The 22,024-nt window shown below is 46.9% G+C and overlaps 1 pseudogene across 1 annotated transcript in view; it reads right to left on the bottom strand.

Moving 5' to 3' along the window:
* Positions 1–1,192: 1,192 nt before the first annotated feature.
* LOC147093439 (uncharacterized) overlaps positions 1,193–22,024 on the bottom strand; it is a 135,845-nt pseudogene continuing 115,013 nt past the window's right edge. The window contains exon 7 of the transcript XR_015074707.1: positions 1,193–2,340. The product of XR_015074707.1 is annotated as an uncharacterized LOC147093439 (transcript). The remainder of the gene's footprint in view (positions 2,341–22,024) is intronic.

Here is a 22,024-nt window from a genome sequence, read left to right as displayed (position 1 = left end):
GTGTTAATGAATTTCACTGTAGATCAGTGTGAGGGGGTGTGTTAATTAATTTCACTATAGATCAGTGTGAGGTGGTGTGTTAATGAATTTCACTATAGGTCCGTGTGAGGTGGTGTGTTTTGGTGGGAAGAATGAGGCCGCTCACTACTTGGACAAGGGGGTGAAATTGGGTTGCTTTGTGCCTCCCGCGATATTCAGCAGGTTAGCGGCGGAGGTAGGAGGTAGCTCCCCGCGGCACTGCACCGCCAGCAATGACGTCATCGCCATGCGCAGCACCCCGGCTGCAACCTTGGGTTGCGACCCCTGACCGATCGCTGGACGATATGTCCGACAGGGTCAGGGGTCATTTCTGCAGCCGTGGCGACGCCACTTAAAGGGCAGGTGTTGGGCGGCAACTTTTTATTTTGGCCGACAGCCAGCACCTGCCCCCTTTCTTCTTCAGGGTGTCGGCCACGATCGCTCAGCCCGGCGCTCCTCTTGATCAGACACCCCGCTCCCCGGTGGTCCAGCAGGGCCCCGGTGTGCGCAGTGCTAGGCCCCTCCCCTTTAATCAGGGAGGGAGGTCTGCTATGACACGGTGCTATGTGCCGACGGGCATGGCGCTGTTACACGAAGCGCCGTGAAATTCACTGGTAGTGCCTCAAGAGGGAGGGGAGCGCTTCCAGTAGCACCCTGCCTCCTGCCTGGGGCGCTACCACTGAATTTAATATGCAGGGGTGCTAATTTTTCGGGGCGCTAAAATAGCCCCGGCACCACCGAATTTCTCCCTAAGAGTCTAAATGGGCTGGGGGAGCAGAGGGATCCAGGGATACAGATACACAAATCACTAAAAGTAGCAACACAGGTTAATAAGGCCATTAAAAAAAAAAGCACTGGGGTACATTCCTAAAGGAGCCTTCTGTTCCGTGCCTAGGAGCTCTGAACCATGGCAGAGAGCGGCTGGGACACGTTTCTCACACGCCTCGAGATTAACCCACACGGCAACTTTGCTGTCAGTGAAGAGAGACAAGAAAGACCAAAGTGCCGTTTGCCCCTCTCAGTGTGGCCCTGAAGGATTGTGTCCAGGCTGGAGTTCTGTTCCCGCTGTACAATCCTCCCCCAGATTGTCCTTTGAGCTCCAGCCAGGTGATGCTAAACACTCAGGTGGGAAAGAAGAAAATCTACAATAATGTGTTTAAAACAAAGCTCGTTTATTTGACATCTATCCAGAATATTAAACTCCAGCCCAGTTATAGGCGTTATTAACATCAGCAGAAACAACCCCCAACTGTCAGAATGAACATGGTTCAGTCCTGAATGTGATTAACAGCAGCAACAGCAGAATCCAACCCCTGCAGTCACTTGTGAACTCGCTGGTGTGTCAGCAGGTTGGATGACTGAATGAATCCCTTCCCACACACGGAGCAGGAGAACGGCCTCTCCCCAGTGTGAACTCGCTGGTGTGTCAGCAGTTTGGATGCCAGAGTGAATCCCTTCCCACAAACGGAACAGGTGAACGGCCTCTCCCCAGTGTGAATGCGCTGGTGTACAGTGAGCGCAGATGATCGCCTGAACCCAGTCCCGCAGTGAGAGCACCTGAACGGTCTCTCGTCAGTGTGAACTCGCTGGTGTGTCAGTACGTGGGATGACTGAGTGAATCCCTTCCCACACTCAGAGCAGGTGAACGGCCTCTCCCCAGTGTGAACTTGCTGGTGTTTCAGTAGGTTGGATGAATTAGTGAATCCCTTCCCACACTCAGAGCAGGTGAACCGCCTCTCCCCAGTGTGAACATGCTGATGATTCAGCAGGTTGGATGAATTCGTGAATCCCTTCCCACACTCAGAGCAGGTGAACGGCCTCTCCCCAGTGTGAACTCGCTGGTGATTCAGCAGGGTGGATGACTGAGTGAATCCCTTCCCACACTCAGAGCAGGTGAACGGCCTCTCCCCAGTGTGAACTCGCTGGTGATTCAGCAGGTTGGATGACTTAGTGAATCCCTTCCCACACTCAGAGCAAGTGAACGGCCTCTCCCCAGTGTGAATTCGCTGGTGATTCAGCAGGTTGGATGACTTAGTGAATCCCTTCCCACACTCAGAGCAAGTGAACGGCCTCTCCCCAGAGTGAACTCGCTGGTGTGTCAGTAGGTGGGATGACTGAGTGAATCCCTTCCCACACTCAGAGCAGTTGAATGGTCTCTCTCCAGTGTGAACTCGCTGGTGATTCAGCAGGTTGGATGAATTAGTGAATCCCTTCCCACAGTCAGAGCAGGTGAACGGCCTCTCCCCAGTATGAATTCGTTGGTGTGTCTGAAGGTCAGATGACCGAGTGAATCCCTTCCCACACTCAGAGCAGGTGAATGGCCTCTCCCCAGTGTGAACTCGCTGGTGTGTCAGTAGGTGGGATGAATTAGTGAATCCCTTCCCACACTCAGAGCAGTTGAACAGTCTCTCCCTGGTGTGAATGCGCCTGTGTCTCGATAGGCCAGAGGATCGGCTGAAGCCTCGTCCACACACAGAACACATGTACGGTTTCTCCCCGCTGTGAACGGTGCTTTTTGCTTCCATGTTCAGAGGCCGATGATATTCAGATCCGATGGATCGAGTGACTCTGTCAGATCTTGAAGTGATGTTTGGTTTGAGCTTATTGTCTGTAAATCCTCCCCTTCCAGTGCCCTGTAAAATTAATATAAAACAGGGAGCGTGAGCGACAACCCACAAGAAAACAAAGGCAGGTTGTGAAATTGAGCTCAATGAATCTGGTCAATTGTGGGGCCGGCACTAGAAAAAAGTGACCATGAAAGCTGCCGGATTGTCATAAATACCCAACTGGTTCACTAATGTCCTTCAGGGAAGGGAATCCGCCACCTGGTCTGGGCCTACACAAGACTCTGGCCTCTATGGGAGGAGAGAGAGAGGTGGGAGGGGGAGGGGGTGGGGGGCGAAGGAAAGGAACATTATACATCTGCAACTCGACCAGAACTTTGATAGAACCTCCAAAACCCACAACCTCCACCACCTAGAAGGACAAGGGCAGCTGTTGTATGGGAGCACCATCACATCCAAGTTCCCCGCCAAGTCACACATCATCCTGACTCAGATATATTCATCGTTGCTGGGTCATAATCCTGGAACTCCTTACCGAACAACATTGTGGGAATACCTTCACCACACGGACTGCAGTAGTTCAAGAAGGCGACTCACCACCCCCTTCTCAACGGGAAACTGGGGATTGGCAATATTTGCTGCTCTTGCGAGCTACGCCCAAATCCCAAGAATGAATTAAAACAAATCTGTAGATGTAAACTGGATTAAAAGCCTGTACAGAAATACTTGTTCCTAAAACAATACTCTTTTACATTGTACGGACAGTGTCTGATTAACAACCTAATCTCCCCTAGGATCCACCTCCCTTGACAGTCTCACATTGGAAATTGTTGGGTCCTCCTGGGCTCAGAAGTACTGGGGGTTAAACCCAGCAGCTTCTCCTCCATCTCCACTCCAGCTCAAACCGAAACATACAAACATAGAAACATAGAAGATAGGAGCAGGAGTAGGCCATTCGGCCCCTCTAGCCTGCTCCGCCATTCAATGCGATCATGGCGGATCATCAAAATTCAGTACCCGGTCCCTGCTTTCTCCCCATATCCCTTGATCCCTTTAGTCTTAAGAAATATATCCAACTCCTTCTTGAATATATTTAATGTATTGGCCTCTACTGCCTTCTGTGGTAGAGAATTCCACAGGTTCACCACTCTCTGGGTGAAGAAATTCCTCCTCATTTCTGTCCTAAATGGCTTACCCCATATCCTTAGACTGTGACCCCTGGTTCTGGATTCCCCGACCTTCAGGAACATCCTTCCTGCATCTAGTCTGTACAGTCCTGTCAGAATTTTATAAGTTTCAATGAGATCCCCTCTCATTCTTCTAAACTCCAGTGAGTACAAGCCCAATCGTCCCAATGTCTCATACGTCATTCCTGCCATCCAAGGTATCAGCCTGGTGAATCTTCGTTGAACTCCTTCCACGGCAAGAACATCCTTCCTCAGATAAAGCGACCAAAACTACACACAATACTCAAGGTGCGGTCTCACCAAGGCCCTGTACAACTATAGCAAGACATCCTTGTTCCTGTACTCAAACCCTCTCGCTACGAAGGCCAACATACCATTTGCCTTCTTAACCGCCTGCTGCACCTGCATGCTTACTTTCAGCGACTGGTGCACAAGGACGCCCAGGTCTCATTGCACTTCCCCTTCTCCCAATCTATTGCCATTCAGATAATAATCTGCCTTCCTGTTTTTGACACCAAAGTGGATAACCTCACATTTATCCACGTTATATTGCATCTGCCATGCTTCTGCCCAATCACCCAACCTGTCCAAATCATCCTGGAGTTTCTTGGTATCCTCTTCACAGCACACACACCCACCGAACTTTGTGTCATCTGCAAACTTGGAGATATTACATCTAGTTCCCTCGTCCAGATTATTAATATATATTGTGAATAGAACTGCGTTTATGTGGTAAACCATAAATGTATTTTGATGCTTTGGCAACATAAGATATATCTTATCATGCCAATAAAGCGATTTGAATTGTGAATTGTGAATTGTGAATAGCTGGGGTCCAAGGACCGATCCCTGCGGTACCCCACTAGTCACTGCCTGCCACTCGGAAAAAGACCCGTTTATTCCAACTCTTTGCTTTCTGTCTGCCAACCAGTTCTCTATCCAAGTCAATACCTTGCCCCCAATCCCATGTGCCTTAATTTTACATGCTAATCTCTTATGCGGGACCTTATCGAAAGCCTTTTGAAAATCCAAATACACCACATCCACTGGTTCTCCCTTATCTATTTTACCAGTTACATCCTCAAAAAATTCCAGTAGATTAATCAAGCACGATTTACCTTTTGTAAATCCATGTTGACTTTGTCGGATCCGGTCACTTTTTTCCAAGTGTTCTGCTATTACATCCTTTATAATGGACTCTAGCATTTTCCCCACTACCGAAGTCAGGCTTACCAGTCTGTAATTCCCCGTTTTCTCTCTACCACCCTTTTTGAACAGTGGGGTAACATTAGCTACCCTCCAATCCATGGGTACTGTTCCAGAGTCTGTCGAATTTTGGAAGATGATCAGCAATGCATCTACTATCTCTAGGGCCACTTCCTTAAGTACCCTAGGATGTAGATTATCAGGCCCTGGGGATTTATCAGCCCTCAATCCCATCAATTTCCCTAACACCATTTCCCTACAAATTCTGATTTCTATCAGTTCCTCCCTGTCATTAGACCCTATGTTCCCCGACATCTTTGGGAGGTTATTTGTGTCCTCCTTTATAGAGACAGAACCAAAGTATGTATTTAATTGGTCTGCCATTTCTTTGTTCCCCATTATAAATTCCCCTGATTCTGACTGCATGGGATCTACGCTTGACTTCAGCAATCTTTTTCCCTTCACATATCTATAAAAGCTTTTGCAGTCAGTTTTTATGTTCCCTGAAAGCTTACTCTCATACTCTATTTCCCCCCTCTTAATTAATCCCTTAATCTTCCTTTGTTGAATCCTAAACTGCTCCCAATCCTCAGGTTTACTGCTTTTTCTGGCCAATTTGTATGTCCTCTCCTTGGATCTTATGCTACCCCTAATTTCCCTTGTTAGCCACGGTTGAGTCACCTTTTTTGTTTTATTTTTATGCCAAACTGGGATGAACAAATTCTGTAGTCCCTCCATGCGATCTTTGAATGTTTGCTATTGCCTATCCACTGTCAACCCTTTGAGTGACATTCCCCTATCAATCCTACCCAACTCGTGCCTCATACCATCGTAGTTTCCTTTGTTTAAATTCAGGACCCTAGTCTATGAGTTAACTGCTTCACTTTCCATTTTAATGAAGAATTCTATCATATTATGATCGCTCTGACCCAAGGGGCCTCGCACTACAAGATTGCTAATTAATCCTTTCTCATTACATAATATCCAGTCTAAGATGGCCTGATCTCTAGTTGGTTCCTCAACATATTGGTCCAGGAAACCATCCCGTATACACTCCAGGAATTCCTCCTCCACAGTATTGTTACTAATTTGGTTAGCCCAATCTATATGTAGATTAAAGTCACCCATGATAACTGCTGTGCCCTTATTGCACGCATCTCTAATTTCCCGTTTAATGCCATCCCCAACCTCCGCATTACTGTTTGGAGGTCTGTATACCACTCCCACTAACTTTTCTGCCCCTTGGTATTTCTCAGTTCTACCCATACAGATTCCACATCATCGGAGCTAATATCCTTCCTTTCAATTGTGTTAATCCCCTCTTTATCCAGCAATGCTACCCCACCTCCTTTTCCTTTTTGCCTATCCTTCCTGAATATTGAATACCCCTGGATGTTGAGTTCCCAGCCTTGGTCACCCTGGAGCCATGTTTCCATAATCCCAATCATATCATTTCCGTTTACCTCTATTTCTGCAGATAATTCATCCACCTTATTACGAATGCTCCTCGCATTAAGACACAAAGCCTTCAGGCTTGTTTTTTTTAACACTCTTACACCTTTTAGAATTATTATTTACTGTGGCCATGTTTGATTTAAACCCTTGATTTCTCTGACTGCCACCTTTGTTTTTCTCCTTCCTTTTGCTTCTATCCTGGTTTCCCTTTCCTCTGTCTCCTTGCTCAGGTTCCCAACCCCCTGCCATTTTAGTTTAAACCCTCCCCCAGAGCACTAGCAAACACTCCCCCTAGGACAGCGGTCCCGGTCCTGCCCAGGTGCAAACCGTCCGGTCTGTACTGGTCTCACCTCCCCCAGAACCATTTCCAATGTTCCAGGAATTTGAATCCCTCCCCCTTACACCATTCCTCTAGCCACATATTCATCTGAAATATCCTTCTATTTCTACTCTGACTAGTATGTGGCACTGGTAGCAATCCTGAAATTACTACCTTTGAGGTCCTATTTTTTAATTTACCTCCTAACTCCCTATATTCAGCTTTTAGGACCTCATCCCGTTTTTTACCTATATCGTTGGTACCTATATGCACCATGACAACTGGCTGTTCACCCTCCCCTTCCAAAATGTTCTGCAGCCGTTTTGAGGCATCCTAGACCCTTGCACCAGGGAGGCAACATACCATCCTGGAGTCTCGTTTGCGGCTGCAGAAGCGCCTATCTATTCCCCTTACAATAGAATCCCCCATTACTATAGCTCCACCCCTCTTTTTCCTCCCGTCCTGTGCAGCAGAACCACCCCTGGTGCCAGGAAGTTGGCTGCTGCTGCCTTCCTCTGATAAGCCATCTCCCTCACCAATATCCAAAGCGGTATATCTGTTTGAGAGGGGGATGGCCACAGGGGACTCCTGCACTACCTGCCTGCGCCTACTACTCTGCCTGGTGGTCACCCATTCTCTTCCTGCCTGTGCAGCCTTTACCTGCGGTGTGACCAACTCCCGAAACGTGTTATCCATGACCTCCTCAGCATCTCAAATGCTCCAGTATGTATCCACTCACAGCTCCAGCGCTGCAATGCGGTCTGTCAGTAGCTGCAGCTGGATACACTTCCCGCACACATTGTCGTCAGGGAAACAGGAAATGTCCCAGATTTCCCACATAGCGCAGGAGGAGCATACCACGGGGCCGAGCTCTCCTGCCATGACTTACCCTTTAATTAATTCAAATTAAATTAAATCAAATCAATCCCACCAATTACACAACAATTAAATGATATACTCAAGGGCCCTTGTTTACCAGCAGTCCCCGCTACACCACAGACACCCGATAAACTAAAAACCACAAAATTTAAGTTTGGAAAAAAGGAGAGAGAAATACTCACCAACCAATCACCTGCTTTCTGGTGACGTTACAGTTCAATTACTTTTTACTTCTCTCTCACGCTCTCAGAGCTCTGAGATTGGTGGGGCCTACCTGCTCCGCCGCCTCGCTTTATATCACTGCCACCTCGCTTTATATCACTGCCACCTCGCTCCTCACAGGTCCGCCCCCGCTGTGGGGCCTACCTGCTCCACCTTGCTCTTTATATCACCGCTGCCTCGCTCCTCACAGGTCCGCCGCTACTGTGGGGCCTACCTGCTCCACCGCCTCGCTCTTTATATCACCGCCGCCTCGCTCCTCACAGGTCCGCCGCCGCTGTGGGGCCTACCTGCTCCGCCACCTCGCTCTTTATATCACCGCTGCCTTGCTCCTCACAGGTCCGCCCCCGCTGTGGGGCCTACCTGCTCCGCCGCCTCGCTCTTTATATCACCGCTGCCTTGCTCCTCACAGGTCAGCCCCCGCTGTGGGGCCTACCTGCTCCGCCGCCTCGCTCTTTATATCACCGCTGCCTTGCTCCTCACAGGTCCGCCCCCGCTGTGGGGCCTACCTGCTCCGCCGCCTCGCTCTTTATATCACCGCCTCGCTCCACACAGGTCCGCCCCCGCTGTGGGGCCTACCTGCGCCTCGGATAATAGATACATAGAAGATAGGAGCAGGAGCTGGCCATTCGGCCCCTCGAGTACCTGAAGTAAAGAAATTTGCAGGGTTACGGGGAAAGGGCGGGGAGTGGGACTAGCTGAAGTGCTCTTGCAGAGAGCCAGCATGGGCTCGATGGCCCGAATGGCCTCCTTCTGTGCTGTAACCATTCTCTGATTCTATAAAATATTAGAAAGTTTGTTCCACAGAAGCACAGGTTTTATCTGCTTTTATTGATGAATTTAAAAAGTCTCTATTAAAACCTGAGCCAGTGTGTTGTGAGCCAAAGAGCCTTGTGTCCAATGCGGGGAATAAAGGCCTACAGCCTCCCCTGGCCCCGGGCCCTGAACAAGGGACTGGAGAAACTCGCTGCCCTGTGGATCAGACAATCAGCCAGCGCTAGTCCCGCCCCTTGGGCTCCCCGCTTGGTCGGAGGACCCGCCGCTGGCTCGCTCCTCCAGCCCCACCCCGCTCGCTCCCTATTGGTCGGAAGCTCCCGTTACTCAGCCCGTGGGCCCGGGTCACGTGTCCCCGAGGAGATCATGTGCACCGTCCAACTGACGCCGCTCGGTCCGGGGCCTCGCGGACTCTCAGGTTTTTCTATTTCTCTTTATTCTCTCCCGATCCACCCCTCCCCCCCACCCCGCGCGATTCTCCACCCAATCGGAGCGGAGAAAACTCACTTTGCGTCACCAATCGCGACTCTGGACCCGACACCAAGGCCTTTACCCGGAATGGCCCGCGCCGACTCCGTCCGGCAGGATCCAAGTGTGCTGGCGGAGCTCCGAGTGGGGGAGGGGGTTGGTCTCCTCTGGACATGCGCGGTTATTACCCTTGGTGACCGGGAGGGGTCGCTGTGCCGGACTCGGCCCAAACCGCTGCCCTGCATGCGCATGCGTGGACTCTCAGCTGTCCCCAGTCGGAACAGGAGTGGCCATTCGGCCCCTCGAGCCTGCCCCACCATTCAATGAGATCATGGCTGATCATCCACCTCAACTCCATTCACCGGCCCGATCCCTACATCACTTGATTCCCCATGAGTCCAAAAATCGATCTCAGCCTTGAATATACCCAATGACTGAGCCTCCACAGCCCTCTGGGGTAGAGAATTCCAAAGGTTCACCACCCTCTGTGTGAAGAAATTCCTCCTCATCTCAGTCCTGAATGGCCAACCCTTTACCCTCAGTCTGTGGCCCCTGGTTCTAGACTCCCCAGCCAAGGGAAACCTCCCAGCATCCACCCTATCAAGCCCTGTTATAATTGTGTATGCTTCAATGAGATCCCCTCTCATTCTTTGAATTCAAGAGAATACAGGCCTATTTACTCAATCTCTTCTCATACGACAGTCCCGCCATCCCAGGAATCGATCTCGTGAACCTTCGTTGCACTCCCTCCATGGCAAGTTTATCCTTCCTTCAGTAAGGAGACCAAAATTGTACACAGTACTCCAGGTGTGGTCTCACCAAGGCCTTGTACAATTGGAGTAAGACTTCTTTAGTCCTGTACTCAAATCCTCTTGTAATGTCAATCAACCATCAGCTAGAAGAGGTCGCTGGTGAGATCAGTGAAGAAACAAAGACTTGCATTTATATAGCACCTTTCACCACCACCGGACATCCCAAAGTGTTTTACAGTCAATGAAGTACTTTTGAAGTGTAGTCACTGTTGTAATGTAAGAAACACGGCAGTCAATTAGCGCACAGCAAACTCGCACAAACAGCAATGTGATAATGACCAGATAATCTATCATTTTTTTATGTTGATTGAGAGATAAACATTGGCTAGAACACTGGGGATAATTCACCTGCTCTTTCCCACATTACAACAGTGACTACTTCATTGTAGTACTTCATTGGCTGTAAAGCACTTCAAGACATCTGGTGGTCATGAAAGCACTATACAAATGCAAGTCTTTCTCTCAGAGATGCCGGGAACATAGGGTCTGATGAAAGGGTGGAACTGAAAGAAATCAGTATTTGTAGGGAAATGGTGTTAGGAAAATTGATGGGACTGAAGGCTGATAAATCCCCAGGGCCTGATAATCTACATCCCAGGGTACTTAAGGAAGTGGCCCTAGAAATAGTAGATGCATTGCTGGTCATCTTCCAGAACTCGATAGACTCTGGAACAGTACCCATGGATTGGAGGGTAGCTAATGTTACCCACTATTCAAAAAAGGTGGTAGAGAAAAAGTGGGGAATTATAGACCGGTAAGCCTGACATCGGCAGTGGGGAAAATGCTAGAGTCCATTATAAAAGATGTAATAGCAGAGCACTTGGAAAGCAGTGACAGGATCGGACAAAGTCAACATGGATTTACAAAAGGTAAATCATGCTTGACTAATCTACTGGAATTTTTTGAGGATGTAACTGGTAAAATAGATAAGGGAGAACCAGTGGATGTGGTGTATTTGGACTTTCAGAAGGCTTTCGATAAGGTCCCGCATAAGAGATTAGCGTGCAAAATTAAGGCACATGGGATTGGGGGCAAGGTATTGACTTGGATAGAGAACTGGTTGGCGGACAGAAAGCAAAGAGTTGGAATAAATGGGTTGTTTTCCGAGTGGTAGGCAGTGACTAGTGGGGTACCGCAAGGATCGGTCCTAGGACCCCAGCTGTTCACAATATATATTAATGATCTGGACGAGGGAATTGGATGTAATATCTCCAAATTTGCAGACGACACAAAGCTGGGTGGGAGGGTATGCTGTGAGGAGGATGTCGTGAAACTCCAGTACGATTTGGACAGGTTGGGTGATTGGGCAGAAACATGGCAAATGCACTATAATGTGGATAAATGTGAGTTTAGAAGATTGAGAGGGGATCTCATCGAAACCTATAAAATTCTAACAGGACTGGACAGACTAGATGCAGGAAGGATGTTTCTGATGGCCGGGGAGTCCAGAACCAGGGGCCATGGTCTAAGGATAAGGGGTAAGCCATTTAGGACTGAAATAAGGAGGAATTTCTTCACCCAGAGAGTGGTGAACCTGTGGAATTCTCTGCCACAGAGGGCAGTGGAGGCCAGTTCATTAAATATATTCAAGAAGGAGTTGGATATATTTCTTGAGGCTAAAGAGATCAAGGGATATGGGGAGAAGGCAGGGACAGGGTACTGAATTTGGATGATCAGCCATGATCACATTGAATGGCGGGGCAGGCTCGAAGGGCCGAATGGCCTACTCCTGCTCCTATCTTCTATGTTTCTTTGTTTCTTTCTTGAAATAGTGCCATGGGATCTTTTACATCCACCTGAGAGAGCAGACGGGACCTCAGTTTAATGTCTCATCCGAAAGACGGCACCTCCGACAGTGCCGCACTCCCACAGCACTGACTGGAGTGTCAGCCTGGATTTTGGTGCTCAAGTCTCTGGAGTGGGACTTGAACCCACAACCTTCTGACTCAGAGGCGAGAGTGAGACCCACTTTTTTTTAATAAATATACTTTATTGAACATTAAGAACATTTACAACATCTTGATCATTTCATTGTATGATACAAATCAATTCCGCCACTCTGCACAGCCATTCCGCCACCACATTTTAACATCAAAACCTGAAGTTTAATTTGTCTCCTGTAACATATATTAATCGATTGTACTTTAAAAATTGGTTGTAAAATACTATCCTTAAATTCCTTTCTGAATAAAACATCCACAGAGCCTTATAATGATCTTTCAGTTTATATTTAAAATACTCTTTTAGATTGATTCTCCTCCCCTTAAAAAACAGAGCATTCCTTCTTTGCACAATCACAAATCTAGCCAAACTGAACATTAAATGAATTGCCGCTCCGCTAGACTCGGGCAGACTCTCCTGCAATCCCCATTTCAAAATTGAGTCCCACGGGATTCCCATTCTCGCTCTTCGGTCCCCACCCAGCAAAAAAGCTTCACACAACTGTCGAACATAGTACTTAAAGCCATTTAACTGTGGACATAACACCAGTAAATGGGACAGAGTCTCATCCCGTGTCCCACACACTGGGCAAGTTGCCGCCTCCACTCGCCCAATCTTGCACAAGACCGTCATGGTAAAAATCCAGTTATGTGCCAATTTGAAATCCAGTTCAATCCACTCTGGACATTTAAAGTTCACCCACACTCCCTTCCAAATCCTGTTGAAGTCCAGCTGTGGGTATATACTCTGCCAAAACTCCTGACCAGCAGGTGTCTTGAATCTCCATTCTCTGAATACCTCATAGAAATCTCGAGTATTACAGTTGTCAAATTGGACCAACTCTCCCCCTTTCTCCAGTACAAAGCTTGGAAAAGCAGAACGCATTTTACTTCCTTGGGAGATTTCCGCATTTATTTCTTCCATCCAATCCTGTGGCATTGCCCTCACAATCTTCTCATACATGATTCCTATTGCTTTTTCCTCTACCTCCTGATCCTCCTCCCACACCATGTCCCTCACTATCGCTTCCGGCAACCAACCTGGAATCACCTCGTATAATACATCTTTCACCGATATAATCCCAGCTTTTATAAAAGCTTGATTAAATAAAACCTCTCCTTCGATGTTGACCCACCTGTTCAAAAATAAGGGCTGTTCTAAAAATTCCTCAGCCCCCTTGGGCGTAAACTGCACACTTTTTAAAAATTGGGCCCAAGTCTCTACAACCCCCTTATAAAACCTAGGGAGAAGTTTAATCGATTTTAAAAACATATTATTGTATTCCATATACAATATCCCCTGCCCTCCTATCCCACTTCGTTTTTAAAAATGCTCAAAACAACTCTTCCAAAAACTTGTATTTGACTTCTGAAGAAATCTCTTCACCCATTTGATTCTAAAGGATTTTTTCTTCATATCAATATCTGGGAAATTGAGTCCTCCTTGATTTCTCCATCCAATGATGGTATTGTAAGCCACCAAGGCTGGTTTCCCTTCCCATAAAAACCTCACACAAGCCTCTCGGATGGACTTTTCCGCCCACTCAGGAATATCCTCCACTGTCAATAAGTACCATAGCTTAGATAGCAGGAGGGCAGACACCACTGTCGCTCTTCCTTGCACTTTCAACCACCTTCTTTCCCATCTTCCCAAAATCTTTTTAATTTTCATAACCTTCGGTTCCCAATTTAATCAATCCACTTCATCCCTGTCTTTCTTGCACCCCATATGCACCCCCAGAACTTCCAAAACCTCCACCACCTTAAAGGGACATTCCCCCAACCATTCCCCCCTACCCCTCCCTGCAACCAGGCATTGGGATTTACTATAATTCATTCTGGCCCCTGAAGTTCTACAATATTCCTCCACTACATCCATAGCTTTCCTCACTGACTCCCCATTTCTCAATGTTAAGGTTGTGTCATCTGCATATTGGTGTATCACCGACATCAGCCCGGAACTGGGTACCACAATCCCAAGTACACCTTGTTTCTTTCGCATCATGTAACCTAATGGTTCTGCTACCAACGTGTACAGCAGTGGGGACAGGGGACAACCCTGTCTCACTGATCTCTGTATCAGAAAATACTTAGATAAAAAACCATTACATTTAACACAGCTAAATATGTTTGAATAAAAAATCCTTATCCACTGAATGAAATTTTCCTTAAAACCAAATGCTTCCAAAACCTTCAATAAAAACTCATGAGAGACCCTATTGTAGTGATCAATAACATGTCATTCTGTGGTGGACACTAGGTGGAGCAGTAGAGCTGTATAAAGCTGTATGTATAAGACTACACTACCCAGCTATATATTATATTAAGACTGCATTACCCATGAGGCTAGGCTACCCACAAGGCAGCAGTCAAGATGGAAGCCTCTACAAGATGCTGTACAAGTCCACATGTGCTCAATAAAAGTAACTAGCAAAAGCTAACTGTGTTCATAATAAGAATGTCTAGTTATTAATGAACATAACATGGTACCAGGAGTGGGGTTTAAATGTTCCTGTAGTATCGTTACTATGTCTTCAAAACTCTTTTCCATTGGCTTCGTTGGGGTTACTAGATTTCGTAATAAACCATACGTCTTTGCACCCATTCAATTTTACAATACCAACGCTTTCTTGTCATCTGACACCTCATTTGCCTTGCAGTACACCTCTATTCGTTCGACATATGTAGTCCAATCTTCGACTTCATTGTCAAATGCGGTGATACTGCCACTCTTCGGCATTTTGGGTGTGGCTGGACACTAGGTGGAGCAGTAGAGCTGTATATAGCTGTATGGATAAGACTACACTACCCAGCTATATATTATATTAAGACTACATTACCCATGAGGCTAGGCTACCCACAAGGCAGCAGTCAAGATGGAAGCCTCTACAAGATGCTGTACAAGTCCACATGTGCGCAATAAAAGTAACTAGCAAAAGCTAGCTGTGTTCATAATAAGAATATCTAGTTATTAATGAACATAACACCTATCAAAGGCTTTCTCTTGATCTACCTTTAATACATTTGCCTCCCTCCCACTCTCTTCCATGAGCTCTATCGCATCTCGGATTGAGACCACAGAGTTTGCGATGTCCTGGCCTATGACTCCATAGGACTGAGAGGGCCAAACTATCTCCGGTAACACCTCCTTCAAACGATTTGCCATAACCCTCGCCAAGATATTATAATTCACATTTAATAGTGTGATGGGCCTCCAATTCTTCAGATCCCGTCTATCCCCTTTATTTTTATAAGCTAAGCTTATGATACCTCTCCTCATAGATGGGGCCAGGCTTCCCTCAATTTTAATTTCCTTAAAAACTTCTAAGAGCAATGAACTTAAAATCTCGAAAAATTCCTTATAAAATTCTGCACTTAGTCCATCGGACCCTGGGCTTTTACCCCCCTTCATTCCACTTATTGCTATTTTTATTTCCGCTAATCCTACTTCTTTATCACACATGCTTCTCTCATCCTCCTTTAAACCCTTTTCAATAAAAGCAGTAACCTTCTCCACCTCCAATTGGATATGTCTTCTTTTGTATATAGCTCTTGATAAAAGCTGCTAGCCGCCTCCAAAATCCCCTCACTTTCATGAATGATCTTCTCCCCAACCTTCAACTCCTCAATTAACGATAATCTCTGTCGCAGCTTCTCTTGCTCCAGAAAATATCTAGTGCATCTTTCGCCCTCCAATGCATCTCTAGCCTTTGCACGGAGAATGGCCCCCTTGCATTTTTCAGCTTGCAATAATTCCCACTCTTCCTTTAGCACCCAGAACTTAGTCTCAGCTCCCTTATCCCCTCCGTCAACTGCTTTACAGATATCCGTAAACCTTTTGTTTATATTCTCTTCTCGATGCCGGTTAGCTGCCACCCTCTTTTTCCCATAACGTACCGAAAAAACTTTTACCTCATATTTGAAATTGTCCCACCAAACTCTTCTTTCTTTCAAGAACAAAAGTTCCTTCCGAGCATTCCTTATTATATTTATAATCCCTTCTTTATAAGCACTTTCGTTCAGGTATTGATTGTTTAAAATCCACACCCCTGAACCGATCTTAACTCTGCTGTTCCTAATTCTAAGAACCAAAGCCGATTGATCACTAAAAAATACTTTTTTACCATCACCTCCGAACTTAACCCTTCCCGCATTAACACAAAATCTATTCGGCTCTGTTTTAAAACATCACCCACCCAACCTGCTCTGGAGAACCCCCTTTTTATGGGGTTCCGGTCCCTCCATAAGTCTCACAAATTTAAATTTGCCATCATTTTTATAATCATCCCTCTGGAGTTATCCTCTTTAAAGGTCATCTGGGCTGAAATGTCCACCCAAGATAAAAATACATTAAAATCCCCCACTATACAAGGATTTTCCACCTCTGCCACTTCAGTGAATAACCCCTGAAAAAACTCACGACGCTTGCAATGGTCGTTCGGTGCATAGATATTAAAAAGATCACAATTAAATCCCTCCAATTTTACCCTTAGCCGTAAAAACCTCCCCTCAGTGTCCTTGTCCACCAAGGCAACGTTCTCTTCTATGGACGGACTCACCAAAACAGCCACCCCTCTACGGTTATTGTTTGCACAACTTGCAAACACCTCTCCCTTCCAAACCTTCTGAACTCTTTCTAGAATATCCTCATCCCAAAAGGTTCCTTGCAGACACAACAAGTCCGTGCCTTTAAAACCCTGCAACAACTGCTGCAATTTCTTCTCACCCCTCAGTCCGTTCACATTAATCGAGACCAATGTAATCATGGCTCCAAAGAAGGGAAGTATGCCCAATAATCTCCCCATCATTTAATCTCTGGCTCTTCCCTCCTCTCATGCTCCTTCTCAACTTTTCGGGCAGCTGTTGCTTTTTCCTGCAGCCTCTGGCTCTTTTTCCCCTCCTGTTTGACCCCTCCCTGCTGTTTCAGCCTTTTCCTTGCCTTAAGTTTGGACCCAGGAGCTGCCCTTTCTCCCTCCTTCTGCCCCTCACTAACCTTTCCCTTTCCACATGATGCCACCCCATCCCCGACTTCCATGTCTCTGTCCCCCTCTAATTCCTCACACTCAAGCTCTTCTGCAACCCCCTGTGCCTGCTCCCCGTCAGATACATAATCCTGCTCCCCGTCAGATACTTCATCTCCCATAGAGAGTCTTCCTGCTATCGCAGTTTCTCCCACTGTGCCGCCCCCTTCGACCACGTCTCTACCTCTGACCCTTGCATCTTGTTCCCTCACTCCATGGGACAATGGCACACCTAAATTGATCCCTTCTGACATCTCTATCTCGCCGATCCCATTTTGCTGTCCCTTTAAGGCTCCTGCCTCTTGCACCCTCTCCCCTCCCCGCCCTGCCCCCTCCCGCTCACCAAAATATCCGACTCTCCACCTCTCCCCGGAGCACTCACTTCCACCACACACCCCGCTCCTGCCTCCTCTCCCCCCACAGACACCAGACTCCCCAGGGGGAGCCGAACTGCACTAAGGCTCGAGTCTGCACTCGACCCTTGCTGCCCGCTGCTGTCTTTGTTCCCCTCCATTGCACTCGCCGTGTTTTCCACCATCTCCATCTCGATCTCCGCTCCGCCAACCTCTGCCTCTTCCTGTGCTCCTTTTTCCTTCATTTTACCGGCTGTGTCCTCCAACTGCACCGCACCTCCGGCCATTCCACACTCCTCTCCTGCTCCTTCTCCCATCTCCTCATCACTCATTTTGCTCCCTTCTGCCACACACTCACAGCGGGTGGGGCCTTTACGACACATCCCACAGCTCTCCGCCTTGCAGCTCCGCGCGATATGTCCCGACTCATCGCAATTGTAACAATACAAATCAGGACAGTTTATTACGAGATGGTCATGTCCCAGACAATAGTGACACACCTTTACTTGGTTATCGTGCAGCACACGAAAGTACTGTACTCCTTCCAGTGTCTCGAACTTCATACTGTAAGGCAAAGACCTCACCCCCTCTGGGAACCGCACCTTTACATACCGGGTTCCGTCTGCTACCCGTGTTCCCGGATAGTACCTCCTCTTTATTTCAGAACAGATTTTAATGCCCCACAACTCCAACTTTTTGCTCAGCACTTCGTCCTCGATGTACACAGGCAAGTTCAAAAATGAAACCACCACCTCCTCTGAATTATAGCAGAGTCACCTCCAAAAATTTCTCCCCAACTTTCAGGCTGAGCAGCAGTTTTTCCACCTCCTCACGGCCACTGACCGTCACCTCAAATCCCAGATTTGGTTTTGGTCGGCAGGCAAAACAGCTTCCCTCACCACAGTCCTCATGAACTGCCTGGATTATATCCCAGGCTCGAATCTTCTTATCTTCACATTGCACCACCACCGTATTTTCTTTACCAAACCTCCTCAGGTCCCGGCCCAAATCTTTGGGCCTTTTTTTCCCCCCTTCCCACCACAGTTTCTTCCCTAATAAAATTCCTCTCGGGAATATTGTCCTCTGAGGGGCCCGGCACTCCGGACCCCTCAGCAGCCATCTGGCTGTTTTTTGTGGGCCAAAAAGGCCCTAAAACCTGAAAACAACACCCCAAAACCATCCACCAACTTTTTACAAAACTTCCTCCAACACCCAGCTGCAATTAGGCAACCAGTCACACCTGGCTCACTCCTAGCCCCTCCCACCTAGAGAGTGCTACCAACTGAGCCACAGCTGACACAAGGGAGAGAGTACAAGAAAAGATTAGTGGGTAATGTGAAAGGGAACCCAAAAATCTTTTATAAACATATGAAAAGTAAAAGGATAGTTAAAGGAATGGTGGGGCCGATTAGGGACCAAATAGGAGCTCATCATACGGAGGCAGAGGGCGTGGCTGAGGTACTGAATGAGTACTTAGCATCTGCCTTCACAAAAGAAGAGGATGAAGTTAATGTCGCAGTAGAGGAGGGGGGAGTAGAGAAATTGGATGAAAATGGATAGAAAGGAGGTGCTAAATAGGTTGTCATCACTCAAAGTTAACAAGTCACCCAGTCCAGGTGGAAGCATCCTAGATTGCAGAGGGAAGCTAGGGTGGAGATAGCAGAAGCTCTGACCACAATCTTTCAATCTCCCTCAGATATATGGGAGTGGTGCCAGATGACTGGAGAATTGCAAATGTTACACCCTGTTTAAAAAAAGGGAAGAGGGATAAACCTGGTAACTACAGGCCAATCAGTCTAATGTCAGTGGTGTAGGTGGGCATCCTTTACCTGGTTTACGGTAATTTACCTGGTCAGGCAGCCTTTGCCACTGCACTGTGACCAATTCCAATCAGCGGTTTTGAATCGCTAAACCCCCCCCCCACTCCAGTTCTGACTTGAGGAACTTATAATTAATGATATATTAAAAACGGACAAATGGTCTGGATGCAAGAAAGTCAAATTTGATTAAAACTAAAGAAACTACACCACATGATCAAAGTAATCATGGTAAAATTGCTTAACAGGGGAAGGCAGACGGCAAAAATGAGGGATAAATGGCTACAATGTTAACCTTACAATCTTAGCAACATTTCCCTTAAATTACCACCCCTTTACTTCTCACTAGATTGTCTTGCTAGTGGGTCAAAGCCTTGCTCACCTGCAGTCCAAAGAGTAAAAGAGACAAAAAAAAGGGGCAGAGGACTTCCTGGGCTTAATCTTTATACCCTGGGAGTCCCTGCTGTTTTCGCACGGAAAAGGTCCGTGCGCAATTTCGCACCGAAAAGTCCAAATACACAAGAGAAGGGCTTTTAACTTCCTCCATTCATACATGGAGACATCACGTAGTAGTCAATTTCAGTGAATGGATGTGTGTAAACAACCCATTGTGCTTGCTGTCCGATGATTGGCTGATTCAAACGGGCTACTCCCCAGTGTAAACAAGCAGCTTGTAGGTTACCGGACCTGCCCAATACCACAGGGTGACTGACAGCTCGGGCTCCATTCAAACTTACTACAGGGCAGTGCTGAGCTTTGCATATGCTAACAGCCTGTCTGTCCTTTTCTGCTGCCTTTTAAAATTCTGTTTCCATGAGGTCTGTTCAGCCATTTTTATGCCCTGGGCAATTTAAACAGTCCAAAACTCAAGAGTACATCTTTTAATAAAATGTACAATCTTAAAGTGTGCGATTTTCACAAAGTTCTTTGATTCCAGTGTCCAAGTGCTGCCTAGCTTACGAGCTTTTTAACGCAGCCTTTTGCAGTTCTGGGTATGTTTTAAAACATTGTCCAACCCAGAGACAATTTAAATCACACAAGTCTTCGTCCACGATGTGGATTAATATTTCCCAATCTTCGGGGGCTGAGGGGATTTAGCGACCCCTACAGTGGTGGGTGAACGACTAGAGACCATTGTCAAGGACAAAATTAATTCTCACTAGGAGAAGCATGGATTAATAAGGGGCAGCCAGTATGGATTTGTTAAAGGTAAATCGTGTCTGATTAACCTGATTGAGTTCTCTGATGAAGTAACAGAGGGTTGATGAACGTAGTGCAGCAGATGTATATATGGACTTTCAAAAGGCATTTGATAAAATACCACATAAGAGACTCTGAAAATAGAAGCAGAGGGAATTAAAGGGCTGATGGTAATTTGGGTATATAATTGGCTAAGGGAGAGGAGGCAGTGAGCAGTGCTGAGGGATGTTTTTCTGACTGGAGGGAAGTATGCAGTGGGCTCTCCCAGAGGTCGGAATTAGGACCATTGCTTTTCTTGTTATATATAAATGACCTGGACTTGGGTATAGGTGAACAATTTCAAAGTTTACGGATGATACTATGTTGCCAAGTTTTGTGAGTGTAGTCGTAGCAGACTTCAGGAGGACAGAGACAGACTGTGAAATGAGCAGACACAAGGCAGATGAAATTAAATGAGGATAAGTGTGAAGTGATGCACTTTGGGAGAAACAACAGGGAGAGGCCGTATAATCTAAATGGGACTATTTTGAGGGGGTGCAAGAGCAGAGGGACCTGGGGGTCCATATTCACAAGTCTTTGAAAGTGCCACGGCAAGTTGGTGAGGCGGTTCAGAAAGTGTATGGGATACTTGGCTTTTTAAATAGTGCCATTGAATACAAATGTAAGAAGTCACACAACACCAGGTTATAGTCCAACAGTTTTATTTGAAATCACAAGCTTTTGGAGCGCTGCTCCTTCGTCAGGTGAAGTGGAGAGATGCATAAAGACACAGCTTATATAGTCAGAGAATAATGCCAGATGATTACAGGTAATCTTTCTAGCTGCCATTTATCACACCTCGGCAGAGTGATAATCACAGTGATCAAAGGTGTGAATGGTGTCCAAACAGGTTAGTCAGGGAAACATTACATCAAAGAACAATGAGGTGGGGTCACAAGGGGTCAAATGTTGCAGATGCTGGGGTCTGTCTGAAAAACAAAAAACAGACAAAAAAACATTTTTTTTTTTGCTTGAAATCACAGCAGCTCCGGCCGCATCTGTGTAGAGAGAACAAGCCAATGACAACTCGACTCTGGGTGACCCTACGTCAGGTGGGGTTACATGTAGCGTGACATGAACCCAAGATCGCGGTTGAGGCCGTCCTCATGAGTGCGGAACTTGGCTATCAGTTTCTGCTCGACGATTTTGCGTTGTCGTGTGTCTCGAAGGCCGCCTTGGAGACACACGCCATCCTCATACGTTGCAGGAAAGGATGCCCCGGAGCATGGTATATCGGCGAGACCATGCAGACACTGCAACAAAGGATGAACGGACACCGCGCAACAATCGCCAGGCAGGAGTGTTCCCTCCCAGTCGGGAACACTTCAGCAGTCAAGGACATTCAACCTCCGATCTTCGGGTAAGCATTCTCCAAGGCGGCCTTCGAGGCACACGACAACGCAAAATCGTCGAGCAGAAACTGATAGCCAAGTTCCGCACTCATGAGGACGGCCTCAACCGCGATCTTGGGTTCATGTCACGCTACATGTAACCCCACCTGACGTAGGGTCACCCAGAGATGAGTCGTTGTTGGCTTGTTCTCTCTACACAGATGCGGCCGGACCTGCTGCGATTTCCAGCAAAAAAAAATGTTTTTTTGTCTGTTTTTTGTTTTTCATACAGACCCCAGCATCTGCAACATTTGACCCCTTGTCACCCCACCTCATTGTTCTTTGATGTAATGTTTTCCTGACTAACCTGTTTGAACACCATTCACACCTTTGATCACTGTGATTATCTCTCTGCCGAGGTG

This window comes from Somniosus microcephalus, unplaced genomic scaffold (assembly GCF_052327205.1).
Source record: "Somniosus microcephalus isolate GS21.2 unplaced genomic scaffold, FLI_Smic_1.0 unresolved_chr1, whole genome shotgun sequence".
In the NCBI taxonomy this organism is placed as follows: domain Eukaryota; kingdom Metazoa; phylum Chordata; class Chondrichthyes; order Squaliformes; family Somniosidae; genus Somniosus; species Somniosus microcephalus.
This window is presented reverse-complemented; position numbering and strand designations above follow the sequence as displayed.